Here is a 16565-nt window from a genome sequence, read left to right as displayed (position 1 = left end):
ATTTGATGTGACTTTTTGTTATTCTTATGGTTGTGTTCATGAGCACATCACAAGGGTGGTTTAAAGGTTTAACTAAGTGCCATAAATTAGATTTTCTTTAAGAAATCATGTCCTTGACATATTTTTTTCATTATCTGAGAAGAATGAAACAGATTTTTTTTTGGTTAATTAGTGCTAAGGCATGCATTTTACATTAGCATTAAGTTTACCAAAATGGCTTTAAAAACTGTAACAGATGGCAGAACTATAATAACTTTTCCTTATGATTTAGGTTAAGAATAAAGTGTCATGAGAGTTCTTCTCCTGCCCAACTTTTCCACAAAGCTAATGCATATAATAGATATGACATATTTTTTTTAATTGAGGTGAAAACGATTCTATTTCACCTTTAATGATTATAATGAGTTGTGAGAGTGTATTTCAGTACTATTTACCGAGGGCAAAGGAACTGTCTAGGGTTTAATATCAAACCACTTAGAAATAGCACCAAACCCTGTATGGTTACTGCATAGGATGAAACAGGGGTTCCAAAGACAGATGCCTAAAGGGACTTGATAGACAACATAATGAGTAAAGCTGACTTGTTTTAGGAACAACAGGGTATAGCAGGGATTGACAAAACTAAAAAGAACAAGCATCACCCAAAGGAGGCAGACATTTGACTTCTCCTTGGAAGTTCTTGGGCACAGAGCGTAGGCCCTATGTAGCGAGAGCAGTCAATTTTTCAAAAAAAGCTAAAACATCTCAATTTTGTATGCTAAATCTCCCAACTAAAATTGTGACAGTTACTCATATTTTCTATAAAAAGCAAACAAAAAAATACGATGACCAAAGAAAACAGTCTGTGACTGGTCAAGAGACATAAGTCTGCAATCTCAGACAAGGGCCTATAGTTGCGGTGCTATGGCTTATTCCATGCCATGTCCTTGGTAAAGAACTCAGTCCTCAAGAGAAACACTTAAAGATAGTAAACTAGATCTGCTTTACAGCCTGGTTTTCAAAAATGAGTTTCGGTGAAAACTAAATTAATTCTACCAAATAGACTACTGTGCCAATTTGAATCTGTGGTGGACCCCAGAAAAGCTGTGTCCTTTAATCCTCATTCAATATTATTGACTAGGAGCTTTATGATTGTTCCCATGGAGATGTGATCTACCAGATTGTGGGTAGTAACTTTTGATTAGGTGGCTTCCATGGAGTTGTGACTCCACCCATTCCAGGTGGGTCTTGATTATTTACTGGAATCCTTTAAAAGAGGAAACATTCTGGAGATAGTCTCTTTTTTTGTAAAGCCAAAAGAACCATGAGAGCCCACACAGCCAGAGACCTTTGGAGATGAAGGAGAAAAATGCCCCTGGGGGAGCTTTATGAAGAGAGAGGCCTAGAGAGTAAGCTAGCAGATGCTGCCATGTTCACCATATGTCTTTCCAGTTGAGAGAGAAGCCCTGAACTTCATCAACCTTTCTTGAGTGACGGTAACCCCTAATTGGTGCCTTAATTTGGTCATTTTTATAGACTTGCTTTAATTGGGACATTGTCATGGCCTTAGAACTGTAAAATTGCAACACATTAAATTCCCCTTTTTAAAAGCCATTCCATTTCTGTTATATTGCATTCTAGCAGCTAGCAAACTAGAACAACTACTTGATACCTATGCAAGACCAAACTGAGCTCTGAGACCACCACTGAGGTACTCAGCTACTAGCTGACTAAACCTTACTCTATTCCTCTCCTCTTGATTCTTTTCATTTCCCTAAAGTGCCTATTACAAACTATCACTCCATGTCTTTTGCAAGTCATTAGCTACTAAATGTAACAAATTATGAGAAATAGTCCTCTTCTTGCCTTCATTTCACTGCCACGTTACATATCTTATCTCCTGATGTCTCACCATCAACATCAAGATCCAAGTTCCCCAACTTTCTCCCTCCTAACTCAATTCACTCTTTTTATTTAACCTTCTCTTGACTTCCATGATGTTGATTGCCTGTCTAACATCTTATAGTTCTCACAGTTATCTAGATCAGCTTCCACCTTACCAGGTGACAATATTAAATTTTACCTGATCCTGTGATCCTAGAAAACCACAAAGGTTTAGGCATTTCTCCATCCTATTTATTCTGGAAAATAGCTTATTGCAAAGAATCATCCCTCTCCGTATGACTTAGATTTGACTCACAGAGCTGGATGTCCCTTTGTTTACCTATGCAAAGCCAGATACAGATCCTTCCTCCAGGTTCCTGAACTTTAAGGGAGCTTCTTAGAAAAATTAGCTGCTTTAGAATAAAATATTCTCAGATCTACTATCTGATAACACCACACTTTCATACCCCTTCCTCCATACTCATTTCTTTCTTTTCTACAAAAGAAAAACCCTCTTTGTCTAACTCTTGAGACACTGACAGATCTTATTCATTCTTCCAATGGCAATAGTTCCTTCCCTCTACTGCATTAGCTCTCTGTTTCCCTTTGCAATAATTCTTTTAAATACATCTCTTCTAAGTATGGATTTTTTTTTTTCTTTGACACATGTGACTTCATAATAAAGAGTAATGAAAATAACACATTTGCCAATTTTTTGCTTACTTCCTCTTGCCTACTTGGTGGAATCTTCTAGCCTCAGGCTCTTTTTCTCAGGTAATGATTTCATTCATTCCTTGGCTTTAACTATGACTCTATTTAGGATTGACTTCTAAGTCAATATGTTAAAATTCAGTCTCCTCATCTCTATACTAAAAACCTTGAGGAAGTAAAAAACAGAAGAGAGGAGACAGAATAATAGAAACAATAGCAGCTAACATTTATTACCCTCTTACTATGCCAGAAGATAGATACTATTGTTGTATCATTTTGTAGATGAGTAAACTGAAACTGAGACCGCTCAAAAAACTTGCCTGAGGTCACTCAACTAGAGAGGTCCAGGATTCAAATACTGGCTTTACCCACGAGGCTCTTCTAGTCTCCTTCTTCTCTCTCCCTTCCTACTTCTAATCAATTGATAATTTGGGGAGAGCCCACCTTGGTTTATTAACATGTATCACCCCCTCTGTTCTAACTAATAGTACGCTAATCATATACTTCAGCAAATCTCTTTTTGGACAGGGCAGTAGTCTCCTAACTTTTCTTGGTGCTTTTAATTTTGTTCTCTTCACTGTAAATGTTCCCTTCACACACCATTAACAGAAGGATCTCACATTTGTCCAGCTTCTAACGTCCTGTGTGGAAAAAAAAGGTATATTTCAGTGGAAAACAAAGCATTATCTAACCCTGTTAGATTAGTTCACTGTCACTGAGCTATTTTACAACTCTGTAAGTCATAGGTAACTGATAACGTGCAAAATAATTCTTACAGACATGAAAATTAGTTCCTGTTTGACTTCCTGCCTCCTCTTCCACCTGTGTGTGGGAAGGAGGAATGGTTTTGTCTCTACTTGAACATTAATTTCGATACTTATTCTACAAATGTGTCTGTTTTTTTTCAGTCTTTTTTGAGCCCATTATAGCATCTACCAGTTTCCTCATGATTTAAGCAAAAATCTTCAACATGTGTTCATTTTTATATCTATTCCTCAAAATTACCTTTTAACATGTCTAGCTCCTAACATGTCCATCTCTTACTCAAATGCCTTCAATGGATTCTAGTTGACAAATTAAGTTCAGAGATGTCATCCTGCAGTTCTATTATACTCTCCACTGCTCTCACATTCACATCCTACATACAGAAATTCCTTAGGTCCCAGATATGCATTTCATTTCCTCACTTTCCTTCCTTTGCTGGTGCTAAATCTTCTACATGGAATGTGACTTCTCATATAGTCTTCAACATAAATAGCTGATGTGACTGCTTTAAGTCTGTGCTTCTCAAAATTCCCAAACTTTTCCTTGGATAGTGGAGTTGGAGGTAGGGAATAAAGAATAGCAAAAGCAGAAATATCTTTGTCTCATGTATTATTTTAAAATAAAAGCAGGTTTTTGTATCTACTTCAAATATATCAGTGTGTGTTTCCATGAAAAATATTATCTCAACTCCCAAACATTATAGTAAAATTGACATGCCAGGAAGAGGTGATTTGTCTAATCTGTGGATTTGCATACCCCATTGCACACTATGTGACAGTGTTGACTTTTTCTTGCTCCCTGTGCTCCCAGAAAAGTGATGTTCAAGAAATCTCTCCCCCTAATATGTGAAGACTCTACCTCTACACTCCATCATAATTCCCTGTTTACCTACTTCTGTAAAATGCCAGGACCCTTCCTTTACTTTAAGGTATTCCACATTAAAGAATGCCTTCCCTATTGTAATAGCTTGCATAAAATAATCTCCTAACTGCCTGTTTTATTTTGTTAATGCTGCTGGCAATTAAATATACCAGAAATGGGCTGGCTTTTATAAAGCAAATTTATTAAGTTACAAGTTTATAGTTCAAAGACCATAAAACAAAGCCATCCAGAGAAGGATACTTTGACTCAAGAAAGGCCAATCTAGGAAGGCATGGGGCTGGTATCTGCTTGTTCTTTGGTTTCTGGTTTCGAACAGTTTCCCCAGGAGTGTTTTCTTTCTACATTTCCAAATATCTCTGTCTGTGTCAACTCTCAAGCATTTTAAATAATGGTTCCCTCTTAAAGGACTCCAGTAAGTGACCCACCTCAAATGGGTGGAGACATATCTCCATGGAAATTACCTAATCAAAAGGTTCCACCCACAATTGGGTGGGTCACCTCTTCATGGAAACAACTGAATCAAAAAGTTCCCACCCAACAATATTGAAGCCAGAGTGAAGAATATGGCTTTTCTGGGGTATACAATAGTTTCAAACTGGTACACTGCCCAACAAATTTTTTCACCTACATTCCCGTGAGTACACCCTACTTTGAAAAGACCATGATTTTATGAGGTGTCTTTTGAGCCTGTAACTGTAGACTCTCAGACATGTGGTGCATTAAATTATGATAGTAGAAAATAAATCCAAATATGGGTCTATAAAATGTTTCTCACACCTATCTCCAAATAAAAAGGACTGCCAAGGTTACAACCACAGTTGCTGTAGAGGGATTACTGTAGCAGTCCAGGAATTAGTGGGGATAGGGAAGTAAGAGGAAGTGAGCAGAGATCTTTCCTACAACCCTTAAAATTTATTAATTTTGAAATTAAGACAGCTGGAAATTGTCACTAGTATTCATTCTTTCTTTCAATAAATAGATACTGGGATGGATACCAGATATATGATCTCTTCAAGGGGAAAGCTCTTGAACTTTGATTAAAGCTTTGAAATTCAAGCCAAAGATAAGGTTGAAAGGAAGAAAATGGCTGTGAGGATGTGGGGAGAGGCTTTCAGTTAATATAAAACATCAAAACATCTTAGTATCGGACGTAAAAAGAGCTTAAATAATGCAAACTGCAAATTATAAGGCCTTGAATATTTTTTAAAGGAAAAACCTTAAAATATGCAGGAACTGAGTTAAGTAATTTACATGCATTACCTCACTAAATCCTTACAGTAAATTTAGGAGCTAAGTGCTATTATTATCCTCACTTAACAGATGAAGTAACAACCTCAGAGAGGTTAACTAACTTGCCCAGGATCTTGTAGATAGGAAGTAGTTGGGCTTCCTGACTCAAAACAAAATTGTAATAATACTGCCAAAGTCCCTCAGCCATTCCACTTCAGGGAAGGGTATGTAATATAAATCAGAATCTGGAGTGTGCGCAGGGAGTGACAGACAACTGGGCTAAAGGAAAAGGAAGCAAGAGCTCAAATCACCTATGCCAATCCAAGGAACCTGAACCCTGAAACAATGGGAAGGCAAAGTGAGCTGGACCTAACAGTGGCTATCCCCGCACTTTGGGGACTAACCACAGCATCTCCTTCATAACATTAAATGAATATGAACATAATCACAAACTAAAATTCCTTGATAAGCACAAAGTAAGAAAGGATTTGCTTTAAAGGCAAGGCAATACTCAAAACATCTGTAAGTACCTGAAAACACTGAAGTTTGAACACTAAATACTACAGCTACTGGAGAAAAGAGCTAGAATTCTTAGGGACAACCTAGCAAAAACATCCTAACAGCTCTATGGTTACTGAGGGTGTGGGAGGTTGGTTCACACTTCAGGGTGCGCCAATTAGACACGATGACTATTGCAAATCAGTAACACACCAAGATATTTAAATACCTTGGTTACTGGACTATTGACACTGCAGGAGACATTTTACTCCCCTAAAAACATAAAATATGATGTCAGGAGAGACAAAACATAAAATTTATGCTCTCAGAGTTTACTTTTCTTCTTCCAAGGTAGAAGAATTAAGAAATTTGGTACATTAAGTTTTCTCTCGAAGTTTGAAAACTTTTAACAACAAAGGAAATAAACTCCCAAACTAAACAGAAAAATATTGCTACAGATTAGATTTAACCAATGTTTCTGCAAATAAATCCTTCTGAAGTCTTAATGAATTCAAATGAAATTATTATTTTTTTACACCCATGACATAAGAGAAGAGGAACACAAAAGACATATATACTACATATATCAAATCTAAGAAGCCACCAATTGAAAGGAACATATTGATTTCAGAGATACTAAATTGAAAAATGCTAATCTTAGAATTAACAAAAAACAGTACAATGACCACAGTCCTGAACCTAGCTGATGAGGAAGTTCTTTTGCTGTCATAAAACACAGGACTTTTTAATCTGATACAAAAAAAAAAACCCAAGAATAAAATTTGAAAGATAAAAAAAAAAAGCTAGTATAGTAGTCCATTTATGAGACCCTATTGATTTTAAAGGGTCAAGCAAAAACAAAACTCAAAATGTACTGAAAACAAACCAGCCTGCTATCATATGTTCTCTAGTATAAAGGCTGACCTTAGGGTAAATAAAATGGAGGAGATACTTCAAGGGATAAATTTGGTTTTAAAATTTCCCTCCGATTAGTATATATGTTACACAGCAATACTTAAATTTATAAAAGCACAAATTTTTTAAAGTCAAAAACATTACTGTCATACAAATATAAAGTTTACAAACACCAAACATTAATTTTATGTATTAATAAAGGAACCAGCAAGGTGACAATACTGATTCAAAGAGTCCAAGTACAAATAGTCACTGACAGTGTTGAACTTTATCTGAAACAGAGATGGCTAAGAAATGCCTCCCATCTTTGTCTTTCAAAATCCCTCCACCCTTTTGTGTTTTGGTTAATGACAAAGAGCCAGTCCTCCCATATGACTTAGATAAGATACACCATCCATTCTCTCTCCTAACTCCCCTAAGCATGCAGATGAATTCTTTGCTTATCTGTCACTAGGCCAAACACAGACATTTCCCTTTTCCCTGATCCTGTTGGAAAGGCCAGACACAGAGACCCTTTCCCTTATAGCCTATTTACCATTCTTTGCTTAATGAATGATTAGCTAAAATTACAACTGTTTGTCTCTTCGAAATTAGTTAAACTCAGAGATAAATATTTCCTATTCAGCTAACTGACAGAGGCTTCCTCAAATGGCAAAACAATCTCAGTTGTAAGTCAACCAACCTATAATTGATCTACTCTTCCCTATAATGTTCTAAGGCAAAACTATTTTGAAACCACTCATTAAATTTTATGGACGGAACCCCAAAATAGCCAAAACCATATTGAAAAAGGAAAACAAAGTTTGGAGGACTCACACTTTCTGATTTTAAAAATTATTGCAAAGCTACCTAATCAAAACAGCATGATACTGGCAAAGGACAGAGATATAGACCAGCGGAATTGGATTGAGAGTTTAGAAATAAACCCTCACATCAATGGCCGATTGATTTTTCACAAGGATACAGGTTGACTCAACGGGGAAAGTAGTTTCTTTCACAAATAGTGCTGAGAAAACAGGATAATCATATGCAAAAGAATGAAGGTGGACCCCTACCTTAAACCATCTACAAAAATTAAATCAAAATGGATCAAAGGCTTAAATACAACAATCAAAACCAAAAAGCCTCTAGAAGAAAACACACAGAAGTATCTTCAAGAGCTTGTATCAGGCATTGGTTTCTTAGACTTTACACCAAAAGCATGAGCAACGGAAGAAATAAAACATATAAATTGTTCTTCATCAACATTTAAAATTTAGGGACAAAGAACTTTTTTATGAAAGTAAAAAGACAACCCATGGAATGTAAGAAAATATTTGGAATCCACAAATCCAATGACAGTTTAATATCCAAACTAGGTAAAGAAATTTTCAAACTGAACAATAAAACACAAAATGCCCAATTAAGAAATGAACAAAAGACTTGAATAGACACTTCTCAAAAGATGTACAAATGGCCAAAAAGCACATGAAAAGATGCTCAACATTATTAGCCACTAGGGAAATGCAAATAAAAACCCTAATGAGATACCATTTCACACCCACCAGAATGGCCAATACTAAAAAATAGATATAATAAGTGCTGAAACAGATATAGAGAAAATAGGAAAACTCACTCATTGTTGATATAACTGTAAAATAATGCAGCATCTATGGAAGACAGCTTGGCAGTTCCTCAGAAAAAGTTAAGTATAAAGTTACCATATGTATTAGCTAGGGTTCTCTAGAGAAACAAAATCAGCAGGAAATATCCAAAGACATAAAATTCATAAAAGTGTCTCATGTAACTGTGGGAACATAGAGTCCAAAATCCATAGGGCAGTCTGTGAAGTTGACAACTCTGATGAAGAATCTAGATGAACTCCACAGGAGAGGCTTGCCAGCCAAAGCAGGAAGAAAAACTGTCTCTTCTGAATCCTCCTTAAAAGCCTTCCAGTGATTAGCTGAAGGGTCACTCATTGCAGAAGACATGCCCTTTGGCTGATTACAAATGCAACGAGGTGCGGATGTAGCTGAAATGATCATGATTTAATTCTATGTCCTCATAGCAACAGACAGACCAGCACTTGCCCAACCAGACAAATGGGCACCACCACCTGGCCAAGTTGACTCATGAACCTGACCATGATATCATATGACCTAGCAGTTCCAATCCTAAGAATGAACATAAAACAGTTGAAAGCAGGGACTCAACAGATTTTGCACACCGATGACAACAATGGGCATTATTCACATTTGCCAAAAGATGGAAGCAACCCAAGTGTCCATCAACAGATGAATGGATAAACTAACGTGGTATACACATAAAAAGGATTATTATTCAGGCACAAAATTAAATGCAGTTCTGATATATTTCACAGCATGGATGAAACTTGAAGACACCATGTTAAGTGAAATAAGTCAGACATGAAAGGACAACTATTGGATGATCTTCCCAATGTAAAATAATGGGAATAAGCAAATTCACAGACTCAGAAATTACAATAGACAGTATCGGGGCTAGGGTGGGGGTAGGGAATAGAGAATTTCTATTTGGAGTGGTAGAAAATTTTGGTAATGGATGGTGGTGATGGTAGTACAATATTATGAATCTAATACCACCGTATTATGTATTTTAATGTGTTTAAGGGGGGATTGTGATTGTACATACATTAATTGAATAGAAATGTTTTAAAAACCTAGGACTGTACAACACAAAGAGTAAACCCTAATATAAACTACAGACTATAGATAGCAATAGGATGATAACATTATTTCATCAAGTGTAACAAAGGTACCATGCCAATACAAAATGTTAATAATAGGAAAAACTGCATGTGAGGAGAATGTATGAGAACTCTTTATTTTCTATAAGCCTGCAACTTCTCCAATAAAAATAAATAAATAAATAAGCAAATAAATAAATAAAATAAAACAAACAAAAAAGAAAATCATTTACCAATATCCCTCCCTCATAAACATGGACATAAAAGCTTTTAACAAAATTTTTAAAAAACTAGCAATCCATGTTCAATCAAAGCCAATAACTAACTTAGTCATGAGACAACTCTCAGTAAAGTAGGAATACAAGGGAATTTACTAAACTCGGTAAAAGGTATTCACAAAAAACTACAGCTTCATGGTAAAAGAGTGAATGTTTCCTCCTAGGATCAGAAGCAAGACCAAGATATCTACTCTGATCACTCATATTTAACATTTCACTGGAGGGGCTAGCCAGTTCAATGAGGCAAAACAAGAAATAAAAATCAGTCTGGAAAAGAAGAATAAGACCGTCTTAATTCAGAGAAGACATGTTGGATTATGTTGAAAACCCTAATTAATCTCTGTAAAGGCCATTAAAAATAATAATAATGAGTTATGCCTTGTTGCAGGATTACAAAGCCAATATAAAAAAACCTGATAGTAGTTCTACATGCAGTGAACGATTGGACAATTAAGCTAAATAATTTCATTTTTAATAACATCAGACCCTTGAAATTCTTAAGGATGAATATTAGCAAAATATGGGAAGACTGAAACAGTGAAAACTATTAAATATTCCTGAAGGAAATTAAACAAATCTAAATAAATGGAGAGGTATACCATATTTCTTGAATGTAATACTCGGTACTGGTAAGATGACAATTCTACTCAATATGACCTATGGTTCATGCAATTACAGTCAAAATCCCAGAGGGTATTTTTAGAAATAATGACAAATTAATTATAAAATTTATATGAAACCACAAAGAATTTATAATAGTCAAAACAATTTTTAAAAAGAACAGAGTTGGAAGATTTACACTAACTGGTTTCATAGCTTAATAAAAAGCCACAATAATTAAGAAAATATAGCTATTTGTTATATGATAAATGTATAGCTCAGTAGAACAGAACAGAGAACCCACAAATAGATGAATTTACTTAAAGTTAATAATTTCAATAAATGTGGTAATGTAATTCAGTGGTAAAATATATTTTTTACAACAAATGGCCCTGTAACAAGTAGTTATCCATAAAGCAAAGAAATGAACATTTCACTCCATATACAAAAATGAACTTGAAATTAATTATAGATCTAAGCATAAAAGCTAAAACTATAAAAGTTTTAGAAACATCTATAGGAGAAAATATTCATGAACTTGAGTTCGGTGAAGATTTCTTTTAACATACAAAGCATGAAACAAAAACAAATTGACTACTGGATTTCATGAATGTTAAAAACTTTTACCCTCTGAAAGATTCAGTGGAGAAAATGAAAATGCAAACCACAGACTAAAAGAAAACATTTGCACTGCATATCTCATAAAAGACTTGCATCCAGAACATATAAATAATTCCAATATCTCAATAATTAGACAGAAAACCAATTAAAAGTGGTCAAAATATTTGAAATGACATTTCACAAAGGAAGATATACTACTGACCAATAGACACATGAAAAGATGTTTATCATTAGACATTAGGGAAAAGCCAATTAAAACCTGAATAAAATAGCAAAAATTAAAGATTACAATACTAACTATGGAAAAACATATGCAGCAATTGGAATTTTCATCCATTGCTGGTGAAGTATAACAATTTTATATATAACCACTTTGAAAACATTTTGGCCATTTCCTATAAAAATAAGCATAAACTGTGTCATATGATTTAGTAATACCACCTTTGGGTGTTGACCCAGGAGAAATGCAAACATGTCCCTTCAAAAGACCTGTATATGAATAATTGTAACGACTTTATTCCTAAAAGCCACAAAGTAGAAATCACCCAACTATCCCTTACCAATGAACAGATAAACAAATTGTGGTATCATCATACAACAGAACACTAATAAGCAAAGAAAAGGAATGAACTGCTGAATCATGCAAAACAAAGAATGAGAAAAGAAGCCAGACACAAAAAGGTATATGCTGTATGATTCTATTTATACAGAATTCTAGACGAACTGAACCTAATCTGTACTGGCAGAATTCAAATTAGTGGATGCCTGAGGCGAAGGCTCTAAGAGGGGGTTGACTGGAAAGAGGTATGAGGGAACATTTTGGTTTGATGGAACTATTCTATATCTTGGTGGTAGTGGTAGTTACACAGGCTATACATTTAACAGAGTTAATTGAATTATGTGACAAAAATGGGTATACAGTACCCTGTGTGAACCATATAAAAACTAAAGAAACAAAATACTTGGCTTGCAAATACATCTTTCAATGTGTTCTTCCTTCACAATCTAGCATATCACACTGGAATAATTGATAGCCTTCCTGGAAACTGGTCTGGTAAAAGAAAACGTTTCTGCTTTTTAATTGGGAGCATTTTAGAATTTTCTTTTGGAACTTTACCAATTACCTGCAATAAGCATACCATCAACAAAATATGTGATACCATCTACCATTGTGTTCACCAAAGTACATGAGAAAATGTAGAGATGAATCCAAAGATCAAGTCTTCCACCAAACTCTCAATTCATCCTTACTTTTTTTTGGCATGGGCAGAAACCAAGAATCTAACCTGGGTCTCCAGCATGGCAGGTGAGAATTCTGCCGCTGTGCCACCATCACACTGGCCTCCATTCATCGTTACATTTTAAAACTTAAATTCTTGTGGGGAAGATGTTCTCTGTAAGCAGTGACACACTGGCAGGCAAATATAAAACTTTTATACACAGACATGATAATGCAGAAACATCAAAAGCAAGAATAGAGAGATTCAAATGTAAACAGATTTTCAGTTCATTTAGCCATATGTTCCCTGAAGAGTTATTATAAGAAATATAAAAATTAAGAAAATATTTGAAGCCCTCCCAGTACATACCACACCTCACACCTATAAGATGCAGCTTCTACTGCCTCATTTAATCTTCACTATGCTAATAAATCAATTAACAGGTATTGTGGTAATAGTTAATATAAAGACCCAAGGAGCAAACTCTGCAGGTGAGCAGTCACTGCATAGAATTCTCTGCAGCACCTCTGTTGGGAATGGTTTCAACACCCAGATAATTGGATACAGACTTCCATTTTCTCCCTCCCTTTAGGTGGTTCTCAAATGTTCAACCACACAAGAATTACTATAGAGTGTATACCAAAACCATGTACACTCCATGAAATTTTAAAGAATGATTTTTCCCCCTAACCCAGTATTCCTAAACTTTTTGCCATTTTTTCCTCCTTAAGGAAACTTTTTAGATATGCTTTCCCTAATTGCAGCCCCTGTCACCAAAATTTTAATGCCACAGATATACTAAATACGTGCTTATATACCAAGTGTAAATCTGTGCTTTATAAATGAAAAAAATACAGTGATTTTGCCTCCAAGAATGAATCTTCAGCCAAAATGAATTTAGAGGCAAAAGCACCTCAGTTGAGAATACATGACCAACCCAACCTCTATTTTAATGTGTGCTTTCCCTGTACATCTTCAATGGATTTTTTTCAATGAAGCATCTGTTTCCCAGAGCCTTCTTGTTTAGGCATATCCAGTGAAGTTTATATTCTCTTTATATCAGTTCTTTACAAATTTTCTAGCAATGGACAAGTGATGGTGGGAGAAAGAACGAAGCTTTGAAGATGAAGAACACATACGGAGATATGGAGTCTCTTCAACAAATGATGCAAGGGCAACTAGAAAGTTACATGCTATCTCGGTAGAAGCTGGATATCTTCCTCACACTATATGCAAAACTTAACTACAGATTGACCAATGAGCTAAATATAAGAGTTAAAACCATAAAACTCTTAAAATAGAACATAGGGGAAAACCTGTAGGACTTCGGATTTGGCAAGGATCCTTAGACATGAAACTAGAGGATTGAGCAACAACAACAAATATAGATAAACTGCTAATCATCAAAATTAAAAGCTTTTGTACTTCAAAGGACATTATCAAGAAAATTCAAAGACAGGCTACAGAATGGGAGAAAATAAGAAATGGTATTGCTTAATGGATACAGAATTTCTGTTTAGGGTGATGAAAAACTTTTGGTATTGGATGTTGGTGATGGTAGAACAATGTTGTAGATGTAATTAATACCACTGTGTTGTACATTTAAAAATGGTTAAAATGGCAAATAGATATTACTTCCAAAATAAAATTTTAAAAATAGATGAATATATTACAAGATGGATGGCTTTTGAAAACATTATATTATGTAAAATAACACAACCAAAAAAGATGACATATTATAATTTCATTTATATGAAATGTCCAAAATAGGCAAATATACAGAGATAGAAAGTAGGTTAGTGGTTGGGAAATGGTGAGTGGCAGCTAAAGGATACAGGGTTTCTTTTTTGGGGTGATAAAAATGTTCTGTAATTGACTATAGTGATGGTTGTACCACTCTGTAAATATACCAAAAACTACTGAATTGTATACTTTAAATAGGTTTTGGCAGTTGTGTGGTATATGAATATCTCAATAACACTGTCACTAAAAAAAAAAAAAAAAATAGAAAGAAACAAAAAACAATCAGCTTTCCAGATCCCCTCTGTAACCAGGAGACTGCCACATCCCAACAGTGGCCAATAGCGTACACTTTGTTTCTGTAGAGGATAAAATAGAGCATCTCTGGGTATGACATGCAACAAGCTTCGTTAAAGCATGGCTCCAGGAGAGACATCTTCAGGAAGATGTCACTAAGAGAACACTTGAAGTCTATGGACATCTTGAGAGGGTATTCAGACAACTGGTAGAGTTTGGGGTTGGGATAGTAATTAGTACTTAGAAAACCAAAAAATTAAAAACCAAGGCAATTATTATCACCAGAGAAAAAATACAGGAAAGGAAGTGTGATGGTTGTTTACTACATGATTCAAGTTTGGATAGCATTTTTAAAGTATTTTAATGTAAATATTGATGTTGATTTAATAAAATTTGCAGTAAAACTACATTAGGATGAAGGGGGAATGGGACAGGAAATATGTACAATAGGATTAGAGGGAGAGAGGAAAATAAGTCATCTGCTTCCACAGAGAGAAATCAATTGAAAAAAAAAAGTAGCCGTGTAAGCAACTACTTAGAGAGTTGTGCAGGTAAATATCAAAATAATCAGTGAAAAGGAGAGGGGAAAGAATAGAGAAAGGGAAGAAGCACATTTCAGTGTTTTTCTTTTATTTAATACCAAACCTTATAGAGTAACCATTTATTTCATTCATTCATTCAATCATTAGGCAAATTTTTAAGAGTTTAGCAATGTTTAATTAAGGTAAAATAAAAACTTAGGCCAAGGACTGCTTATAATTGTTGGCCATCATGAACAAGTACAAACTCATTTATTAAGGCTGAATTTGATATTTAGCCTAAGTCCCTTAAAACTTGGACTTGACATTCTATGAAGCTATTACATGCAGACATACTTGAAGGACATTTTAAATAGTGTTAAACTATAAATATTCTGATTCACTGCTCTCTCACACATACTAAAAATGACTTCACACAACCACTAACCAGGAGGTAGGTTTTGTATCTCACAGAAAATGTCACTTAATAAATGACCTTCAAATTTAAATGCAAACTATAGATATTATTCATAGAACCTCAAATTTGTCCTTGGAGTCTAAGTGGGCAAAGAAGTTAACTAAAAAATCTAAAAAGGTAACTAATAAAAGCTTTTTTTGCCATTAATTTTCGATTGCTTTATCTGCTTGAAACTGAGTGCAAAGTTTAAAAATTTTACCATAATATTTTTATGTCTGAGAACCTGTAACTCGTATAGCATTTAGACTGAGGAAGTTAAATATAACTTAATTTGGGGATCATTTGTAATTTTCACTTTTTATTCTCAAGTTAGATCACTAAAAGTTTTATAGGAAATTGCTTTATCTCATGGACTATTTATAGTGATACATTCCCTTGTCTATTCAAACAATGATGTCTTGTTCACATCTATATACCCTAGTGTTTGATTATAGGTCTTGGTACACAATAGGTACTCAATAATAATTGTGGCTAGGAGACGTGACATGGGACTGGTACAGAAGAAGAGAAAGCATTTAAGTTTTCTAATTCTTCAACTTATATGAAACCTTAACATGGTATGTTCAATCTCTGGAAGTGTATTGTCCACGCATTTGAAAATAATAATTTTTTTTCAATTGGAAATAGTGTTCTTATGACTGGCAGCTATCTTCCCTTGGGATGGATGACCTACTGGCTGTTATCTCCAGAAACATACTCCTTGTAAGCTGCAACCGTAAAATGGTGTCATACTTTTCAAAACTGCAAAAGAGGCTTTTGCCTATCACTTGAGGTGGACATTTTAGCCTAAACTACCTTTTAGGTGTTTATGACTAAACATAAACAGATTGTATATGCATGAGAGCAAAAAAAGAGATATCTTTTTTTTAAGTTACTATTATCTTTATTTTTTAACATTTTCTATTGTGAAATATAACATATATACAAAAAAGCATTAAAATTCAAAGTACATTTTAATAAGTACTTATAGAACAAATTTCAATGTACGTATGGACTACAGTTCCACAATTTCACTTATTTCCTTCCAGCTGCTCTAAGATCCTAGAGACTAAAAAAATATATCAATATAATGATATAGTAGTCATACTCATTTGTTAAAGCCTATCTTCTCTATTACAACTCCTCCTTCTCCTTTGATTCTTCCTTCAATAGGGTTGTTTGGGCAATGATCATTCTAATTTCTTCATGTTGAAAAGGGACGTCAACATTATGGGTAGGGGGATGCAACTGGTTGATGCTCTTGGA

At 34.8% G+C, this 16565-nt stretch overlaps 1 protein-coding gene across 7 annotated transcripts in view; it reads right to left on the bottom strand.

The window, feature by feature from the left end:
- The window catches only part of FHIT (fragile histidine triad diadenosine triphosphatase), a 1619043-nt gene that overhangs the window by 553285 nt on the left and 1049193 nt on the right, over positions 1-16565 (bottom strand). The gene's annotated exons all lie outside the window — the stretch shown is intronic.

The sequence above is a fragment of the Tamandua tetradactyla genome, chromosome 15 (assembly GCF_023851605.1).
Source record: "Tamandua tetradactyla isolate mTamTet1 chromosome 15, mTamTet1.pri, whole genome shotgun sequence".
Lineage (NCBI taxonomy): Eukaryota > Metazoa > Chordata > Mammalia > Pilosa > Myrmecophagidae > Tamandua > Tamandua tetradactyla.
Note: the sequence above shows the minus strand (reverse complement) of the source record. Positions and strands in the feature narration are given on the sequence as shown.